We start from the raw sequence: 19689 nt of genomic DNA, 5'->3' as shown, positions 1-19689 counted from the left end.
CACTGTTCTAACTGGTACGTCTGAACTCTCTCTTAATCCAGAATACCCACTGCACTCCAGAATCCTATGTACTCCTCTTCTAACTGGTATGCTGCTGCTTTTTCCCTGACTTTAATTCCATGTATCATACTTCAAATTTACTGAATGCATATTGATATGTGCACGCTCCTTACACCTACCCATATCCTTCCATCTTCCATCAGACATAGCTGAACTAGAGCGGGTGCAGAGAAGAGCGACCAAGGTTATTAGAGAACTGGGGGGTCTGCAATACCAAGATAGGTTATTACACTTGGGGCTATTTAGTTTGGAAAAACGAAGGCTAAGGGGTGATCTTATTTTAACCCCTTCACCACCAAGGGTGGTTTGCACGTTAATGACCGGGCCAATTTTTACAATTCTGACCACTGTCCCTTTATGAGGTTATAACTCTGGAACGCTTCAACGGATCTTAACGATTCTGACATTGTTTTCTCGTGACATATTGTACTTCATGTTAGTGGTAAAATTTCTTCGATATAACTTGCGTTTATTTGTGAAAAAAACGAATATTTGGCGAAAATTTTGAAAATTTCGCAATTTTCCAACTTTGAATTTTTATGCCCTTAAATCACAGACATATGTCACACAAAATACTTAATAAATAACATTTCCCACATGTCTACTTTACATCAGCACAATTTTGGAACCAAAATTTTTTTTGTGACGGAGTTATAAGGGTTAAAAGTTGACCAGCAATTTCTCATTTTTACAACACCATTTTTTTTTAGGGACCACATCTCATTTGAAGTCATTTTGACGGGTCTATATGATAGAAAATACCCAAGTGTGACACCATTCTAAAAACTGCACCCCTCAAGGTACTCAAAACCACTTTCAAGAAGTTTATTAACCCTTCAGGTGTTTCACAGGAATTTTTGGAATGTTTAAATAAAAATGAACATTTAACTTTTTTTCACACAAAATTTATTTCAGCTCCAATTTGTTTTATTTTACCAAGGGTAACAGGAGAAAATAGACCCCAAAAGTTGTTGTACAATTTGTCCTGAGTACGCTGATACCCCATATGTGGGGGTAAACCACAGTTTGGGCGCATGGCAGAGCTTGGAAGCAAAGGAGCGCCATTTGACTTTTCAATGCAAAATTGACTGGAATTGAGATGGGACGCCATGTTGCATTTGGAGAGCCCCTGATGTGCCTAAACATTGAAACCCCTAACAAGTGACACCATTTTGGAAAGTAGACCCCCTAAGGAACTTATCTAGATGTGTGGTGAGCACTTTGACCCAACAAGTGCTTTACAGAAGTTTATAATGCAGAGCCGTAAAAATAAAAAATCATATTTTTTCACAAAAATGATCTTTTCACCCCCAATTTTTTATTTTCCCAAGGGTGAGAGAAGAAATTGGACCCCAAAAATTGTTGTGCAATTTGTCCTGAGTACGCTGATACCCCATATGTGGGTGTAAACCATTGTTTGGGCGCAGGGCAGAGCTCGGAAGGGAAGGAGCGCCATTTGACTTTTCAATGCAAAATTGACTGGAATTGAGATGGGACGCCATGTTGCATTTAGAGAGCCCTTGATGTGCCTAAACATTGAAACCCCTAACAAGTGACACCATTTTGGAAAGTAGACCCCCTAAGGAACTTATCTAGATGTGTGGTGAGCACTTTGACCCAACAAGTGCTTTACAGAAGTTTATAATGCAGAGCCGTAAAAATAAAAAATCATATTTTTTCACAAAAATGATCTTTTCACCCCCATTTTTTTATTTCCCCAAGGGTAAGAGAAGAAATTAGACCACAAAAGTTGTTGTGCAATTTGTCCTGAGTACGACGATACCCCATATGTGGGTGTAAACCATTGTTTGGGCGCATAGCAGAGCTCAGAAGGGAAGAAGCGCTATTTTACTTTTCAATGCAAAATTGACTGGAATTAAGATGGGATGCCATGTTGCGTTTGGAGAGCCCCTGATGTGCCTAAACATTAAACCCCCCCACAAGTGACACCATTTTGGAAAGTAGACCCCCTAAGGAACTTATCTAGATGTGTTTTGAGAGCTTTGAACCCCCAAGTGTTTCACTACAGTTTATAACGCAGAGCCGTGAAAATAAAAATTATTTTTTTTTTCACAAAAATGATTTTTTAGCCCCCAGTTTTGTATTTTCACAAGGGTATCAGGATAAATTGGACCCCAAAAGTTGTTGTCCAATTTGTCTGGAGTACGCTGATACCCCATTTGTGGGGGGGGACCACTGTTTGGGCGCATGACAGAGCTCGGAAGGGAAGGAGCGCCATTTGGAATGCAGACTTAAATGGATTGGTCTGCAGGCGTCACGTTGCATTTGCAGAGCCCCTGATGTACCCAAACAGTACAAACCCCCCACAAGTGACCCCATATTGGAAACTAGACCCCCCAAGGAACTTATCTAGATGTGTTGTGAGAACTTTGAACCCCCAAGTGTTTCACTACAGTTTATAACGCAGAGCCGTGAAAATAATTTTTTTTTTTTCACAAAAATGAAATTTAGCCCCCAGTTTTGTATTTTCACAAGGGTATCAGGATAAATTGGACCCTAAAAGTTGTTGTCCAATTTGTCCTGAGTACGCTGATACCCCCTATGTGGGGGGGAACCACTGTTTGGGCGCATGACAGAGCTCGGAAGGGAAGGAGCGCCATTTGGAATGCAGACTTAAATGGATTGGTCTGCAGGCGTCACGTTGCATTTGCAGAGCCCCTGATGTACCCAAACAGTACAAACCCCCCACAAGTGACCCCATATTGGAAACTAGACCCCCCAAGGAACTTATCTAAATGTGTTGTGAGAACTTTGAACCCCCAAGTGTTTCACTACAGTTTATAACGCAGAGCCGTGAAAATAATTTTTTTTTTTTTTCACAAAAATGAAATTTAGCCCCCAGTTTTGTATTTTCACAAGGGTATCAGGATAAATTGGACCCTAAAAGTTGTTGTCCAATTTGTCCTGAGTACGCTGATACCCCCTATGTGGGGGGGAACCACTGTTTGGGCGCATGACAGAGCTCGGAAGGGAAGGAGCGCCATTTGGAATGCAGACTTAAATGGATTGGTCTGCAGGCGTCACGTTGCATTTGCAGAGCCCCTGATGTACCCAAACAGTACAAACCCCCCACAAGTGGCCCCATATTGGAAACTACACCCCCCAAGGAACTTATCTAGATGTGTTGTGAGAACTTTGAACCCCCAAGTGTTTCACTACAGTTTATAACGCAGAGCCGTGAAAATAAAAATTATTTTTTTTTTCACAAAAATGATTTTTTAGCCCCCAGTTTTGTATTTTCACAAGGGTATCAGGATAAATTGGACCCTAAAAGTTGTTGTCCAATTTGTCCTGAGTACGCTGATACCCCCTATGTGGGGGGGAACCACTGTTTGGGCGCATGACAGAGCTCGGAAGTGAAGGAGCGCCATTTGGAATGCAGACTTAAATGGATTGGTCTGCAGGCGTCACGTTGCATTTGCAGAGCCCCTGATGTACCCAAATAGTACAAACCCCCCACAAGTGACCCCATATTGGAAACTAGACCTCCCAAGGAACTTATCTAGATGTGTTGTGAGACCTTTGAACCCCCAAGTGTTTCACTACAGTTTACAACGCAGAGCCGTGAAAATAAAACATATTTTTTTTCCCACAAAAATGATTTTTAGCCCCCCAAATTTTTATTTTCCCAAGGATAACAAGAGAACTTGGACCCCAGAAGTTGTTGTTCAATTTGTCCCTAGTACGCTGATACCCCATATGTTGGGGTAAACCCCTTTTTGGACGCACGGGAGAGCTCGGAAGGGAAGGAGCACTGTTTTACTTTTTCAACGCAGAATTGGCTGGAATTGAGATTGGACGCCATGTCGCGTTTGGAGAGCCCCTGATGTGCCTGAACAGTGGAAACTCCCCAATTCTACCTGAAACCCTACCCCTAACCTCACCCCTAACCGTTTACTGAACATTTTCTGACAGTCATAAGTGCCACGTATATAAGTGCCACGTATATAAGTGCCACGTATTTAAGATCCACGTATTTAAGTGCCACGTATTTAAGTGCCACGTATTTAAGTGCCACGTATTTCAGTGCCACGATATTTCAGTGCCACGTATTTCAGTGCCACGTATTTCAGGCACTGAAAAATACGTGGCACGTAAATACTTCAGTGCCACGATATTTCAGTGCCACGATATTTCAGTGCCACGATATTTCAGTGCCACGTATTTCAGTGCCACGTATTTCAGGCACTGAAAAATACGTGGCACGTAAATACGTGGCACGTAAATACGTGGCACGTAAATACGTGGCACTTAAATACGTGGCACTTATATATGTGGCCACTGAAATATCGTGGCACTTATATACGTATATACGTATATAAACGTATATTTCAGTGCCACGTATTTCAGTGCCACGTATTTCAGGCACTGAAAAATACGTGGCACGTAAATACGTGGCACGTAAATACGTGGCACGTAAATACGTGGCACTTAAATACGTGGCACTTAAATACGTGGCACTTAAATACGTGGCACTTAAATATGTGGCACTTATATACGTGGCCACTGAAATATCGTGGCACTTATATACGTATATACGTATATAAACGTATATTTCAGTGCCACGTATTTCAGTGCCACGTATTTCAGGTTAGGGGTAGGGTTAGGGGTAGGGTTAGGGTTTTTTGTTTTTTTCTTGTTTTCTTGTGTTTTTCTATAAAAACGCATGCGTTTTACCGCGTTTACATGCATTTTTTCACACATGTGGTTTTTTTAAAAAACGCATGCAGATAAAAACGCAAGTGTGAAACCAGACTAAAAGACGCTTTTTATAGCAAAAAAGTTTTTGCGTCTCCACATTTTGAGACCTATAATTTTTCCACATTTTGCTCCACAGAGTCATGTGAGGTCTTGTTTTTTGCGGGACGAGTTGACGTTTTTATTGGTAACATTTTCGGACACGTGACCATTTTTTATCACTTTTTATTCCGATTTTTGTGAGGCAGAATAACCAAAAACCAGCTATTCATGAATTTCTTTTGGGAGAGGCGTTTATACCGTTCTGCGCTTGGTAAAATTGATAAAGCAGTTTTATTCGTCGGGTCAGTACGATTACAGCGATATCTCATTTATATCATTTTTTTATGTTTTGACGCTTTTATACGATAAAAACTATTTTATAGAAAAAATAATTATTTTGGCATCGCTTTATTCTGAGGACTATAACTTTTTTATTTTTTTGCTGATGATGCTGTATGGCAGCTCGTTTTTTGCGGGACAAGATGACGTTTTCAGCGGTAACATGGTTATTTATATCCGTCTTTTTGATCGCGTGTTATTCCACTTTTTGTTCGGCGGTATGGTAATAAAGCGTTGTTTTTTGCCTCGTTTTTTTTTTTTTTTTCTTACGGTGTTTACTGAAGGGGTTAACTAGTGGGCCAGTTTTATAGGTTGGGTCGTTACGGACGCGGCGATACTAAATATGTGTACTTTTATTGTTTTTGTTTGGTTTTTTTTGATAAAGAAATGTATTTATGGGAATAATATTTTTTTTTTATTATTATTTATTTAGGAATTTTTTTTTTTTTTTTTTTTTACACATGTGGAAATTTTTTTTTTTACTTTTTTACTTTGTCCCAGGGGGGGACATCACAGATCGCAGATCTGATAGTGTGCACAGCACTCTATCAGATCGGCGATCATACTTTCATCGGAGCAGGCTGCAGCTTTCATCTGCAGCCTGCTCCGACCCGGAAGTGCTCCCTGCAGGACCCGGATACAGCCCCTCGGCCATTTTGGATCCGGGGCCTGCAGGGAGAAGACGTTCGGTACGAGGTGAGTACATCACCTTGTACCGATCGTCTCAGGGAAGCACGCAGGGAGCCCCCTCCCTGCGCGATGCTTCCCTGTACCGCCGGTACACCGCGATCATGTTTGATCGCGGTGTGCCGGGGGTTAATGTGCCGGGGGCGGTCCGTGACCGCTCCTGGCACATAGTGCCGGATGTCAGCTGCGATATGCAGCCGACACCCGGCCGCGATCGGCCGCGCTCCCCCCGTGAGCGCGGCCGATCGCGTATGACGTACTATCCCGTCGGCGGTCATGGGGGCCCACCCCACCTCGACGGGATAGTACGTCAAATGTCGGGAAGGGGTTAATGTATAAATATATGAGGGGACAGTACAAAGACCTTTCTGATGATCTTTTTAATCATAGACCTGAGACAGGGACAAGGGGGCATCCTCTACGTCTGGAGGAAAGAAGGTGTAAGCATAATAACAGACGCGGATTCTTTACTGTAAGAGCAGTGAAACTATAGAACTCTCTGCCGTATGATGTGATGAGTGATTCATTACTTAAATTTAGCCCTAGAACGCGTACCTGGGGCCTCGCAGGCCTGCTAGGTTACTTGTTTTCTATAATCTGTAAAACTACAGTGGTGTTCAAAAGTCCTGCATAGGCGTGAAGAAAACTATATGTTTCATACTTCTGCATCTCTACAGTGAAACTGGTGGAACGTATATGTTTTTGTAATCCCTCATTGTATGCCATACTCATTTTTGAATGTCCCAAGTGTATAAATTGTTATGGTATGCGCATTTTTGATAATTTTTTTTACACCATAACCATACCTACACCAGTACAGTGTGTAGAATGGTGAACAGGTTTCTAAGTTCATTAACTTCCAATGCAAGTTCACACAGACTTAAATTTTACTTAAGATTTATTATTTTTTATTTAATTCAGAGTCCTGAAAAGGGCCTTTTGAGTGCATCTTTAGCTTCTAATACTTTATTGGCCAGCCTTTGCTCTTTAGCACCAGCTTGCATCTCTGTGGCATTGAGTGAACAAGCTTCTGCAGATGTTCACGAGTGATGATGTGGTTCCAGGCCTGTATCAGAGCCTCAATCAACTCACTCTTGGTCCTTGGCTGTTTTCTAGATATCTCTAATGATACCTTGTGCCACAAATTTTCAATTGGATTGAGGTCCGGGGACTGAGCTGGCCAGTCAATAGTAGCCACCTTGTTCTTTTTTTTCCATTCCGTTACTGTCTTAGCTCTGTGACAAGGAGCATTGTCATCCTGGAAGATATAACCCCTTGAAAACAGGTGTTGAGCAGAAGGCAGCATTTTCTTATTAAGGATGTCTATGTATTTTTTTGCATTAACCATACCCTCCACAATATGAAGCCTTCCAACACCATTGGCTGCCATACAGCCCCAGACCATTGCTTTCATAGGATGTTTCACAGAGAAGCTCAAACACTCTGGCTTGTACTCTTCATGTGGGAACCTTCTCACATAAGACTTGCCATCATTTCCTAAAATGCAAAAAGTGCTTTCATCACTAAATAGCACTTTTTCCCACTCCTCCTTCCTCCATTTTAAATATTTCAATGCCCACAGTTTTCGCCTTTGTCTTTGCATGGCTGTCATCAATGGCTTCTTTCGGGCCTTGTTGCAATAATTTCAGGCAAAACTGCTTCAAAAGCTAAAAATATTACAAGGAGAGAATGCAAAATTGTATTCTGAACAAAACCATATATAATATGTCATATTAGCATCGAAGATATTCAACAGAAAACATTTAAAACTTGAAAAATCAATTTATCCTATGCCTATGCAGGACTTTTGAACACCACTGTACATTAGTTAGAATTTTGAAACTCAAGGTAATCCTCAGGTATATAGTTGTTAGTAATATCCAGTTGTTCATATATTTTTATGTTATAGGCATCTCGTATAGCAACGCTTTTTTTGTGACTACCCCAGATTCACGTACCTGGGGCCTTTGAGGCCTGCTTTGGTTTACATGTACTCCTCAGTCTTTTTGTCTGTACTGTTGTTGGGGAAGAACTTATGACTCAGTCTTTATGACTATTGGTCGATGGCTGTTGCTGGGAAGAGTGTGGATTCTGCCTGACATGGTAATGTGATCCTGGAAGGGAGTTTCCCCTCACAAAGTAACGTGATTATGATGTCAGTACAGGTCCTTTAGTCCTAAATCCTAGTTGCTGGAGAGACTTTGGAGGAAGAAGTCAGCTTTCTTTGGTCTGTAACAAAGAACCTTTCTGAGCTCCAAAACCAGAGGCTTCTACTGCACTTACAAGAAAGTGATCTGTTGAAGGTAAGAGTAGGGGGGCTGTACTTTACCCTAAGCACACAAACACTAACAAAGTCTTAGCACACACACAGTGTATAGTGCACAAGCCTGATTGTAATCTTTATTTTTTACTTTTCATTTTAGTTTACTCACATCTAAGATTACAATGGCACAGTCTACATCAAGGGGATTGACTGTCCAAGAAATTGAGGCGATTATTTTCAATAGTGATGAAGACAGTGACATTTCTTTGTCGGATGAAGAGTATATTCCACCAGCTAATGTATCAACTTCATCGTCCAGCGATTCCTCAGATGATGAAGAAGTAATGGATCCAGCAGAATGTGCAAGTAGAACATCTAAAACAAATGTTTTTTGGAACAGTACTGCTGTGGCTCATGCACGCACCCCATCACATAACATTATTAGAGTTCCTCAAGGAGCTGTCGGAATTTCCCAATTCATGTCCAAAAAAGATGTTTTCAGTAAATTTGTTTCAGATGATATTGCAGATGAGGTAGTTTTGTGTACGAATGTGGAAGGTAAACGTATTGCTTCGGAAAAAACAAAAACATGCTAGAGAGAAGCAGCACAAAATGCTTATCAAGGCAAATTACAGAGGCAATGATCCGATGTGGAATATGCTTTCAGGAACAGCCAGAGCAAAGAGAAAAAAAAAGAAACCGCTGCTATATTTGTCCAGCAAAGAAAGAAAGAAAATCGGAGCGTTTCTGTTCTACTTGCGGACAAAATGTATGCAGGGAAGATTCTGAAGAAAAAATAATATGCAAGAATTGTCGGGGGAATATGTAAAGTGGAAAATAAATATTCCTGCACCAAGTTTGCTACAGACTTTATGTAAAAACTTTTTATAAGAAAAAATGTATCCATCATAAAAAATTGTACTGAGTGAATATATTGGGCGTGCCCGTTTAGTTACATTTTTGTTGTTTTATGTACATAATTTTTTTGGGGAATTATACACATCTTAGGCTATGTTCCAAGTAGCTCTGGGGTTCACCAGAATGGGATCCATAATGGATCTGACCTCCTGGTAACTCCAGCTAAGGCTGATGGAATGCCGGGATTCCACCAGCCTTAGCTGAGGTCACCAGGAGGTCAGATCCATTACGGATCCCCTCCTGGTGGACCCCAGCGCTAGTGGGAATGCATCCTTACTTTGCAAATTTAAAATAAACTTTGAAAAGTATTTTTATTTGAGTTATTCCATGTTATTTGCACACAGGCCTAAAAGGCCCCAGGTACGTGAATATGGGGTAGTCACAAAAAACGAAATGCCTATAACATAAAAATATACGAACAACTGGAAATTACTAACAACTATATAGCTGAGGAATATCTAGAGTTTCAAAATTGTAACTAAAGTAGTTTTACAGAAAATAATAAAAAAGTAACCTGACAGTCCTGCGAGGCCCCAGGTACGCGTTCTACCAGCCTTAGCCGGGGTCACCAGGAGGTCAGATCCATTACGAAATCCCGTCCAGGCGGACCCCAGAGCTAGTGGGAATGCATGCTTACTTTCAAATAACTTTGAAAAAAAAAATTCTTTGAGTTATTCCATGTTATTTGAAAACAGGCCTCAAAGGCCCCAGGTACGTAATAGTGTAGATTTCTATGGTCACGCATTCTAGGGTTAAGAGGGGACTGGATGCCTTTCTAGTAAAGTATAATGTTACAGGGTATATATACTAGATTCCTTGATAGGGCGTTGATCCAGGGAACTAGTCTGATTGCCGTATGTGGAGTCGAGAAGGAATTTTTTTTCCCCAATGTGGAGCTTACTCTTTGCCACGTGGTTTTTTTTTTTGCCTTCCTCTAGATCAACATGTTAGGGCATGTTAGGTTAGGCTATGGGTTGAACTAGATGGACTTAAAGTCTTCCTTCAACCTTAATAACTATGTTACTATGTTACTATGCTATGCTGTCTCTTTCTTCAGCTTTGATGCTAATCAAATGTTCTATTAATTGCAATCTGTTAATTGATCACTGCTGTGAACTGTCCACCTGCACCTTCCTCCTCCCCTCTCTGTCTCTCTTGCTTGGCTTCATTTCATGGACACTTAAATGGTATAAGTTGAATGAAGCAGGTCAGATATGACCTCGGTCAGATGTGACATCATTTGAAGTGTGACATTTTTTAAGTGTAACATCAGAAATATACCAGAAATAGTCCAGAAATCGGCCAGACGGTAAGACTAATCACTGTCTCCTCATTTTACTTGCCTTTCTTTTCTTCCCCTGCTCTTTAGCCATGCTCAGATTTGCCCTCCTTCGCTATCCCCAAACCCCTGCACCCTTGAACTAAATAACTATCTTCCATTCTCTCTTACCCCACCACCTCGCTTCATCTGGCTCACATCGCAAACCCGATTTCTCCAGCGATGCTCTAGGTGTGCTGAACGCTTATGGAGGAAAACTCGCACCCCAGAAGACTTCATACACTTCAAATTTATGTTAAGGACCTACACTCACCGGCCACTTTATTAGGTACACCTGTCCAACTTCTTGTTAACACTTAATTTCTAATCAGCCAATCACATGGCGGCAACTCAGTGCATTTAGGCATGTAGACATGGTCAAGACAATCTCCTGCAGTTCAAACCGAGCATCAGTATGGGGAAGAAAGGTGATTTGAGTGCCTTTGAACGTGGCATGGTTGTTGGTGCCAGAAGGGCTGGTCTGAGTATTTCAGAAACTGCTGATCTACTGGGATTTTCACGCACAACCATCTCTAGGGTTTACAGAGAATGGTCCGAAAAAGAAAAAAAATCCAGTGAGCGGCAGTTCTGTGGGCGGAAATGCCTTGTTCATGCCAGAGGTCAGAGGAGAATGGGCAGAGGAGAATGGGCAGTTCAAACCGAGCATCAGTATGGGGAAGAAAGGTGATTTGAGTGCCTTTGAACGTGGCATGGTTGTTGGTGCCAGAAGGGCTGGTCTGAGTATTTCAGAAACTGCTGATCTACTGGGATTTTCACGCACAACCATCTCTAGGGTTTACAGAGAATGGTCCGAAAAAGAAAAAAAATCCAGTGAGCGGCAGTTCTGTGGGCGGAAATGCCTTGTTCATGCCAGAGGTCAGAGGAGAATGGGCAGACTGGTTCGAGCTGATAGAAAGGCAACAGTGACTCAAATCGCCACCCGTTACAACCAAGGTAGGCCTAAGAGCATCTCTGAACGCACAGTGCGTCGAACTTTGAGGCAGATGGGCTACAGCAGCAGAAGACCACACCGGGTACCACTCCTTTCAGCTAAGAACAGGAAACTGAGGCTACAATTTGTACAAGCTCATCGAAATTGGACAGTAGAAGATTGGAAAAACGTTGCTTGGTCTGATGAGTCTCGATTTCTGCTGCGACATTCGGATGGTAGGGTCAGAATTTGGCGTAAACAACATGAAAGCATGGATCCATCCTGCCTTGTATGGAGCATCTTTGGGATGTGCAGCCGACAAATCTGCAGCAACTGTGTGATGCCATCATGTCAATATGGACCAAAATCTCTGAGGAATGCTTCCAGCACCTTGTTTGAATCTATGCCACGAAGAATTGAGGCAGTTCTGAAGGCAAAAGGGGGTCCAACCCGTTACTAGCATGGTGTACCTAATAAAGTGGCCGGTGAGTGTATAACTCTGCCCTTCACCTTGCCAAACAGACCTACTTCACCACTCTGATCTCTTCACTATCCAACAACCCCAAGAAACTTTTTGACACCTTTCACTCCCTCCTCAGGCCAAAAGCACAAGCCCCTATCACAGACATTTGTGCTGATGACCTGGCCTCCCACTTTATAGAGAAAATAGACAATATCCGTCAGGAAATCCGCTCCCAGACACCAAGTGCAATGACTCCCATTCCTCCCTGCATCTCCCCTGGCTCACTCTCCACATTCGATCCCATCACAGAAGAAGTCTCCAAGCTCATCTCCTCTTCTCGTCCAACTACATGCACCACCAACCCCATTCCCTCACACCTCCTCCAGTCTCTCTCTCCAGTCGTCACAACTCACCTAACTACAATCTTTAATCTCTCCCTCTCCTCTGGCATTTTCCCCTCCTCCTTCAAACACTCTATCATTACTCCATTACTAAAAAAACCCACCCTTGACCCATCATGCGCAAACAACTACAGACCAGTCTCCAATCTCCCCTTCATCTCAAAACTCCTGGAGCGCCTAGTCTACTCCCGCCTTACCCGTTACCTCTCCACTCATTCCCTCCTAGACCCTTCACAGTCCGGGTTCCGCCCCCTACATTCGACAGAAACTGCACTCATCAAGGTGACCAATGACCTTCTGACAACAAAATGTAACGGAGATCACTCTCTGCTCATTCTCCTCGATCTTTCTGCAGCTTTCGACACTGTTGACCACCCTCTCCTACTCTCTAGGCTCCAGTCACTAGGCATTAAGAACACTGCTCTCTCCTGGTTCTCTTCCTATCTTTCTGAACGCTCCTTCAGTGTTCTGTTCTCCGGCTCCACTTCATCTCCTCTTCCTCTCACTGTCGGGGTACCTCAGGGCTCAGTCCTTGGCCCCCTTCTCTTCTTCCTCTACACGGCCCCAATTGGACAGACCATCAGCAGATTTGGCTTTCAGTACCATCTTTATGCTGATGACACACAACTATACACGTCAGCCCCTGACCTTACCCCTGCTGTACTACAGAACGCCACTGACTGTCTGTCTGCAGTCTCCAACATCATGTCCGCTCTCTATCTGAAACAACCTCTCCAAAACTGAACTTCTTCTGCTCCCGCCTTCTACCAGCCTCCCTAAATCTGACATTTCCCTCTCCGTGGGTGGCACCATAATAACGCCTAGGCAGCAGGCATGCTGTCTGGGTGTTATGTTTGACTCCGATCTCTCCTTCACCTCCCACATACAATCTCTTGCCCGCTCATGCCGCTTACACCTAAAGAACATCTCTAGAATACGCCCTTTTCTCACCATGGAGACCACAAAAACTCTCACTGTCGCCCTAATCCACTCCCGTCTGGACTACTGCAACTCTCTATTAATTGGCCTCCCCTTCACGTGACTTTCCCCTCTCCAGTCTATCCTTAATGCAGCAGCCAGGGTCGTCCATCTGGCTAATCGTTACTCGGACGTGTCCGCTCTTCGCCAGTCGTTATGTTGAGGGAGGATCTAAAGTGATCCTTCACGGTTAACCCAGTGATTTCCAAATTAATATACAAGGTGTTGCCGGCAACTGAAAATGACCAGACGGAGACGTGTGTCTCTGTATGGGGGATCGAGCTGATCTCTGGCCCCCGTTTATTTTGCATATGAGTTTTCATTGTCACAGAAATTATACTTCAACCAATCAGCATAAGAACACGCTCACAGTTCTTAACCTATAAGAATGCAGGAAAAACTTAACCCATGAGGATACAGGAAAAATGGAAACTACAGATATGGTCATGTCTTTTTGGCACAGTATGTGTTTTTCTAACAGATGCCTCAGTCTTGTATAGTGATACACCAACGAATTTCTTATCTGGCTCGAGACAGAAGACTCAAGGTCTTTATACCAATTATGAACAATAGCCTAGTTGCATACCAGGCTTGTGAACAAGATAAAGTTACTTCATGGCAGCTGTAACCTTTTACCTAATTAAATAACAGAATTTATCTTTAAGCAACAAGAAAATGGAGTCAAAAACACAAAAATGGAGAATCTAGCACAAAATGGAGAACCTTTCATAATTTGTTCCTTCACATTCCCCCCTAGATAAATTTTGTTAATTATTGTCCAGCATCAGAGATCCTATCCCGAGCTCTAAGCTCGAGGGGTACTGGTCTTCACATGACTGGTGCCATGTTACCAGCCATTTTAAATACAGTTTCATTAATATCTACAAGCGAGGGAAAAATCTTATTATTTCACAGTCTAAGATATAGCAGTACAAAAAGTATATAAGAAAATATATTTTCACCTTGACAATCCTCCCTAAACACTAAGTTTTTTTTTTTTTTTTTCCTTAAAGAAAGATCCTTCGAGACTGTCCATGTGATGGGAAAAGGGGAGGTGGATTTCTTCATCCAGACACCTCAGAAACTCTCCCCTAGCGAGAGGCCTCCAGGCAGCTGAACCCTTCACTATCCTCACATGGAGTTCTCCCACTGTCCCTAAACTAGGTCTCTTAGTATCATCTGAGAATGGGGGGTTTTGTCTACTCTCTTGAGGGGGACATACTTAGGGATCTCCCCAGTATCAGTACCATCGTACTCTGGTGGGTCTACTTCTTGATTGAGGAAGGTGCCAGTCGGAGTTGCTTTCACTAACTACCTAGGCCTGCCCAGGTGCACTTATACATCTATCATATTGTCTTTGTCTGTAAAATGGGAAAGGTTGGATCTCAGGGTCAGCCAATTGTTTTTGCGTAGCTAGTCAGAGGGCCTCCAGGGATAATACTCCTGTATCTGTCTTACCCTACCTGATGTGGTTGGTTCTCTGGTGGTGGGGGCGACATGACATGCTGGTCTACAGCTCCTTCCCAAAAGGATTACTGTCAGCCTACTCCCAAAAGTTAATGTCTCCACTATCCACCAACCACAATCCTGTGTCAGCTTCTTATATCACTACATGTGATCTTGTCTGGACAGGATTCAGTGTAATTCTCTTAGGTCGGGTTGCAGCACGGGTCATACAAGTGTTAGGGCCCAAACCCTCAACTATATCCTGGAAGGCATCACAGCTATAATTGACAAATCTTTATTCACTGTAATATATATATTTGATCCATTCAACATTTTTATTAATCTGCACCTGTGGGATTATAGAAGCAATGCCGGCATAAATCTGGTTCTGGGCTTTAAACTGGTCAGGCACCCCCCTTGGCACTCCAATGGCATCAATATATACTAGTGGATCTTCTTCATAACTCATGTGGAGCTGATCAAAACTTCTCCTCTTTCTGGTAAGTTCATCAGGTATCTTTGGATCCCAAAAATAAAATCTTGAACTGCATAACTAGTTTAACAAGGGTGCATTGGCCTATCCAGGCATTAGGCAACCTAGGACGGAGCTTACCGTCTCCACATAACCAATAAATATCGTACATATATTCTGTATGTTTAATTAGCAAATCAGTATCTAGAGAACTGTTCTCCTTACAGAAACCTGTCTCGAAGATCCCTACTGGTGTACCTGTGGTGTCGTGGGAATTATAGCAGGTGTAATTGTCAGCTAATACGGTTACTCCTCCTGGGACCTTTAGTTTGGGTTCCTCATGAATTAGTAGGACATAATCTGGACAATCAGTGGACTTCAAACCTTTCAACAGATTCATGACACAGGCGGTGGTGTTGTCATCAGGGAAAAGCAATGCATGTGTGTATAGATGTGTATTCGCAGCAGCACAAGCAATACATCCTACAGAGATATTCTGGACTCTTACATTGTATCTCACCCATTCTAACCACAGGTTTTTCCTTGGGGCTGTTTGTGTTTCTATGGAGAAAACCTCTTGCCAACTGAGACCTGGAATGGGGATCACTTCATTAACTACATTTTGCAAACGCTCACCTGGGCCTGTTTTAGCTGTACTGGTAACAGGGGCCTTGGTTGGTCTGAAACTAATATCCTGGAGCTGTATATGGCCTAAATTCCCATGGTATCCACTACTAAATACATAATTATAATGCCTTCCCAGTACAAATGTCTGCAGGTCAGCAGATTGGGGGCTTTCGAGATTTAGGAGGAGGGGGTGACAACTTTTACCCAATTTACAGCCCCTAAGTGGTTGCAGAAGGGCTGTTAGATGCATTCTCTCACGAAGACTCCTACCTGTCCCATCCTTGGGAACATGGCTTCACTAGATTTATATCCCCAATCATCTCCCGTATTCCAGGCAGCATCTATCCAATAATAACAGTTATTGTTGTCATTTCTGGTAACACACATATAAAACTGGATGATTCCCTCTACCACCCGTTCAGTCTCGAGGCATTTGACTACATCACAGAAATCAAATCGCCAGATATTCACCAGGGCTGTCAGGTTTACCCAGAGAATAGTGGGGCCAGAATTCTTATTTACAATAGGGGCCGAAGAGGTAGGAGCGAGGATGGCCCTCAGTTCCAGGATCAAAAACAACAGTCTCTTTTACAGTGTGAGGCATGGATCCAGGTGCTCTTTCCTTCAAGTTTTACTGCAGTGGGGGTAACCAAGATCACCGTGTGGGGTCCTTCAAATCTCGGCTGGAGACAATCTCTGCGCACAAACTTTTTCACATACACCAGGTCTCCTGGCACAAAGGGATGGTGTCCAGGAACCTTGTCTGGGTCTGGAAAAGAACTGAAAACGGTTAAATGCACTTTGGCAAGGTGTCCATGTAAGGCCTGCACATAGCTAGTCAAGTCCTGGTACTTGAGCTGCAACTGTTGTGGAAAGAAACATTCAAGATTGGGGCCCCTGCCAAACAGAATCTCATACGGTGACAGTCCTGTCTTCCTGTTTGGGGTATATCTTACTGAAAACAAAACTAGAGGAAGGCATTCTGTCCGTAGTTTACCAGTCTCTGCCATTGCCTTTTGGATTTTAAGCTTAAAAATTCCATTTAGTCTCTCCACTCTTCCACTGCTCTGCGGATGGTATGGAGTATGCAATGCTTGACTTACCCCCAGTGCTGCCATTACCTCTGACATGATCTCTCCAGTAAAATGGGAACCCTGATCGCTTTCAATGACTTCAGGAATTCCATACCTGCATATGATCTCAGCCATCAGTTTCTTCGCCGTTGTCTTAGCCGTAGCTTTGGCAACTGGGTAGGCTTCTGGCCAACCTGAAAATAAATCAATGCAGACCAACACATACTCATACGTCCCTACCCTGGGTAACTGAATATAATCAATCTGCAGTCTCTGGAATTGGTTAAAGGGCCGGGGAGTGTGTTTGGATGGGGTTTTCACTGTCCTACTCTGATTATGTGTGGCACATATCATGCAGCTCTGTACCTGCCTTTCTGCGCAGGTGGAAAACCCGGGGGTAATCCATTGTTTCTGTAGGGTGTCACACATGGCCGTCTTCGAGTGGTGCACATTCCCGTGCAGAACCTGTGCCATCATTGGGTACAGTACCTGTGGTAGGCAGACCTTTTCACCCCTCCCCCATAGCCCAGTGACGGTATCAGAGCAAGCCCCTATCTTTTGCCACCTATTTTTCTCCTCCTTACTTGCCTGTTCTTGTAACCGGGCTAAGATGTCTTTCAACACAAGTGGAGATGGTGGGGTGTCTAGGTGATGTACTTGAGAGGCCACAGGAGTGCTTGCTGCTTTCTTCGCAGCCTGGTCTGCCAGTGCGTTACCCTTTTGTCCGTCCATCAGTGCCTTTAGTATGTGCCTTTACCTTTATGATGCCTGTTTGGGTGGGAAGCTGTAGTGCATTCATAAGTTGCTGGACTGCCTCAGCATGTTTAATGGGGTGGCCATTTGCTGTCAGGAAAGCCCTGGCTCTCCAGATAGGCCCATAACCGTGTATAATGCCAAAAGCATACCTGGAATCAGTGTAGATATTTACAGTCTTACCTTCTGCTAGTTTGCTTGTGCAGACATATGAGCTGGCATTAACTCTGCCTTGATTACCTCATGTTCTGAGACCACAGCATATCCGGTACAGAAGCGTCCTTGGTCATCTTGGTGACGGGATCCATCTACAAAAAGCTCAAAATCAGCATTAGAATGGGCACACTAGAGACTAGCCGTTTCCTGAGACATCAATTCTAGACAATCATATAATTTGGAAACCTAATCTTGTTCCTCTGGATCCATTTTAGAAAGAAAAAGAGTGTCCTTTTTTATGTCACCTACTCCTCCCCCCTTTGGATCCATAGGAACTAGGGGAAGAGTAGCGGGGTTCAGGACAGTGCACCTTTTCAAAGTCACATTAGTAGGCATGAGAATAGCACACCGAAATCGCAGCTGTCTGGTCATGGACATGTGGCTAGATTATACTTGGTTAGGGATACTATATACATCGTGTGGGGTATGGACCATCAGTGGGTAATTTGATTGAGTCCATGAGGGTTTTAACAGCTTCAGCATTCTTCACTGGAGTCCCGGCGGTGGTAATAAACCCTCGATTGGCCCATAGGGCTCCTAAATCATGAGCAATACCAAATGCATACTGTGAGTCCGTGTATATATTAGCCCGCCTGTCCTTGGCCAGAACACATGCAGTAGGCAGAGCCTGAAGTTCTACTTCTTGTGCTGACAGTGAGGGAGGGAGTGCAGCTCCGTGCACTACAGTATCTTCCGTAGTAACAGCGTATCTGGTGTGGAATCTGCCAAATCATCAGCATATCTTGAACCGTCTTTCAGGGCATTGTAGAAAGGTTGCATTATACGGGATGCGTCCGGTATCCACTGACAACAATAAGTACATAGTCCAAGAAAACGCTGGAGTTCAGTCTCATCTTTTGGTAAAGGAAGGGAGCTGACGGCTATTTTTCTTTCTTTTGTGAGGTGTCTGGCACCCTGAAGGAGACAGTGACCCAAAAATATCACTTGACCAAGGCAGAATTTCGAGGCCGAAACCCGACAGTTCAGATCTGCCAGATACTTGAGAAAACTAACAGTGGCAACAATGGTTTCCTGCTCTGTCCGTCTACACAACAAAAGATCAGCCACATACTGAAGCAGCGTGACATAGGGGTGTTCTAACTGCCAGGGCAAAAGACACTCTCCCATATTTTTTGCAAACTGATTGGGACTTCTTTTTGGGCCCCCTGTGGCATAGCTGTCCGCGTCAATTGTCATCCCTGATAAGTGAATGCAAACAGAAACTGGCAATCTGGGTGTAATGGAATGCTGAAGAAGACATTGGCGAGATCGATAACTGTGAACCAAGCAGCATCCTGAGATATCTGGGACAAAAGAGTATGTGGATTAGGCACCGGAGTTTCTGGAACAGTAACTGCATTAACTGCCCGTAGACCTTGTACCAGCCGGTACACAGGGGGTTGGCCGGGTGGGGTCTTTTTCTTAACGGGAAACAAGGGCGTGTTCCATGGGGAAACACAGGGTATCAGGGCACCATTATCGAGTAACATTTGTATTTGCCCCTTGAGACACTGCTCCTGATCATATTTCAAAGGGTATTGATGGACTTTAGAAAAAGGGGCACCAGGTTTGAGAAACACTTTTACTGGTTCTACAGGTATTATTGGGGGAGAATCTGGGTCTATCAGGACCATCATAACTGTAGGAAGGGCAAGTAGGATACAGATCTCATTATATTAATCTGCATAGGGGTTATATAACGCAAGGACCATCTGACCATCATCTTGGAATTGTATTCTGGAGCGGAACTGTGATAATAAATCTGCCCCCAGTAAATTTTCCGGACATGAGGAAGAGATTACGAACTGATCAGTAACTTCAGGGATAGGTCCCACAGGGATAGGTTTTATAAGAGTATATTTATTGGGTCTGTCATCTACTCTAATTAAAACAAGCTCTTGATCTGAGAATTGACATGGGGCTGGGGAGGGACCTTATCATCAAGCAGGGAGACCCCCTGTTCCAGATCATCATTTTTAATTA

Source organism: Ranitomeya variabilis, chromosome 2 (genome assembly GCF_051348905.1).
Source record: "Ranitomeya variabilis isolate aRanVar5 chromosome 2, aRanVar5.hap1, whole genome shotgun sequence".
In the NCBI taxonomy this organism is placed as follows: Eukaryota; Metazoa; Chordata; class Amphibia; order Anura; family Dendrobatidae; genus Ranitomeya; species Ranitomeya variabilis.
The sequence above is the reverse complement of the archived record's forward strand: the minus strand, read 5'-3'. Positions refer to the sequence as shown.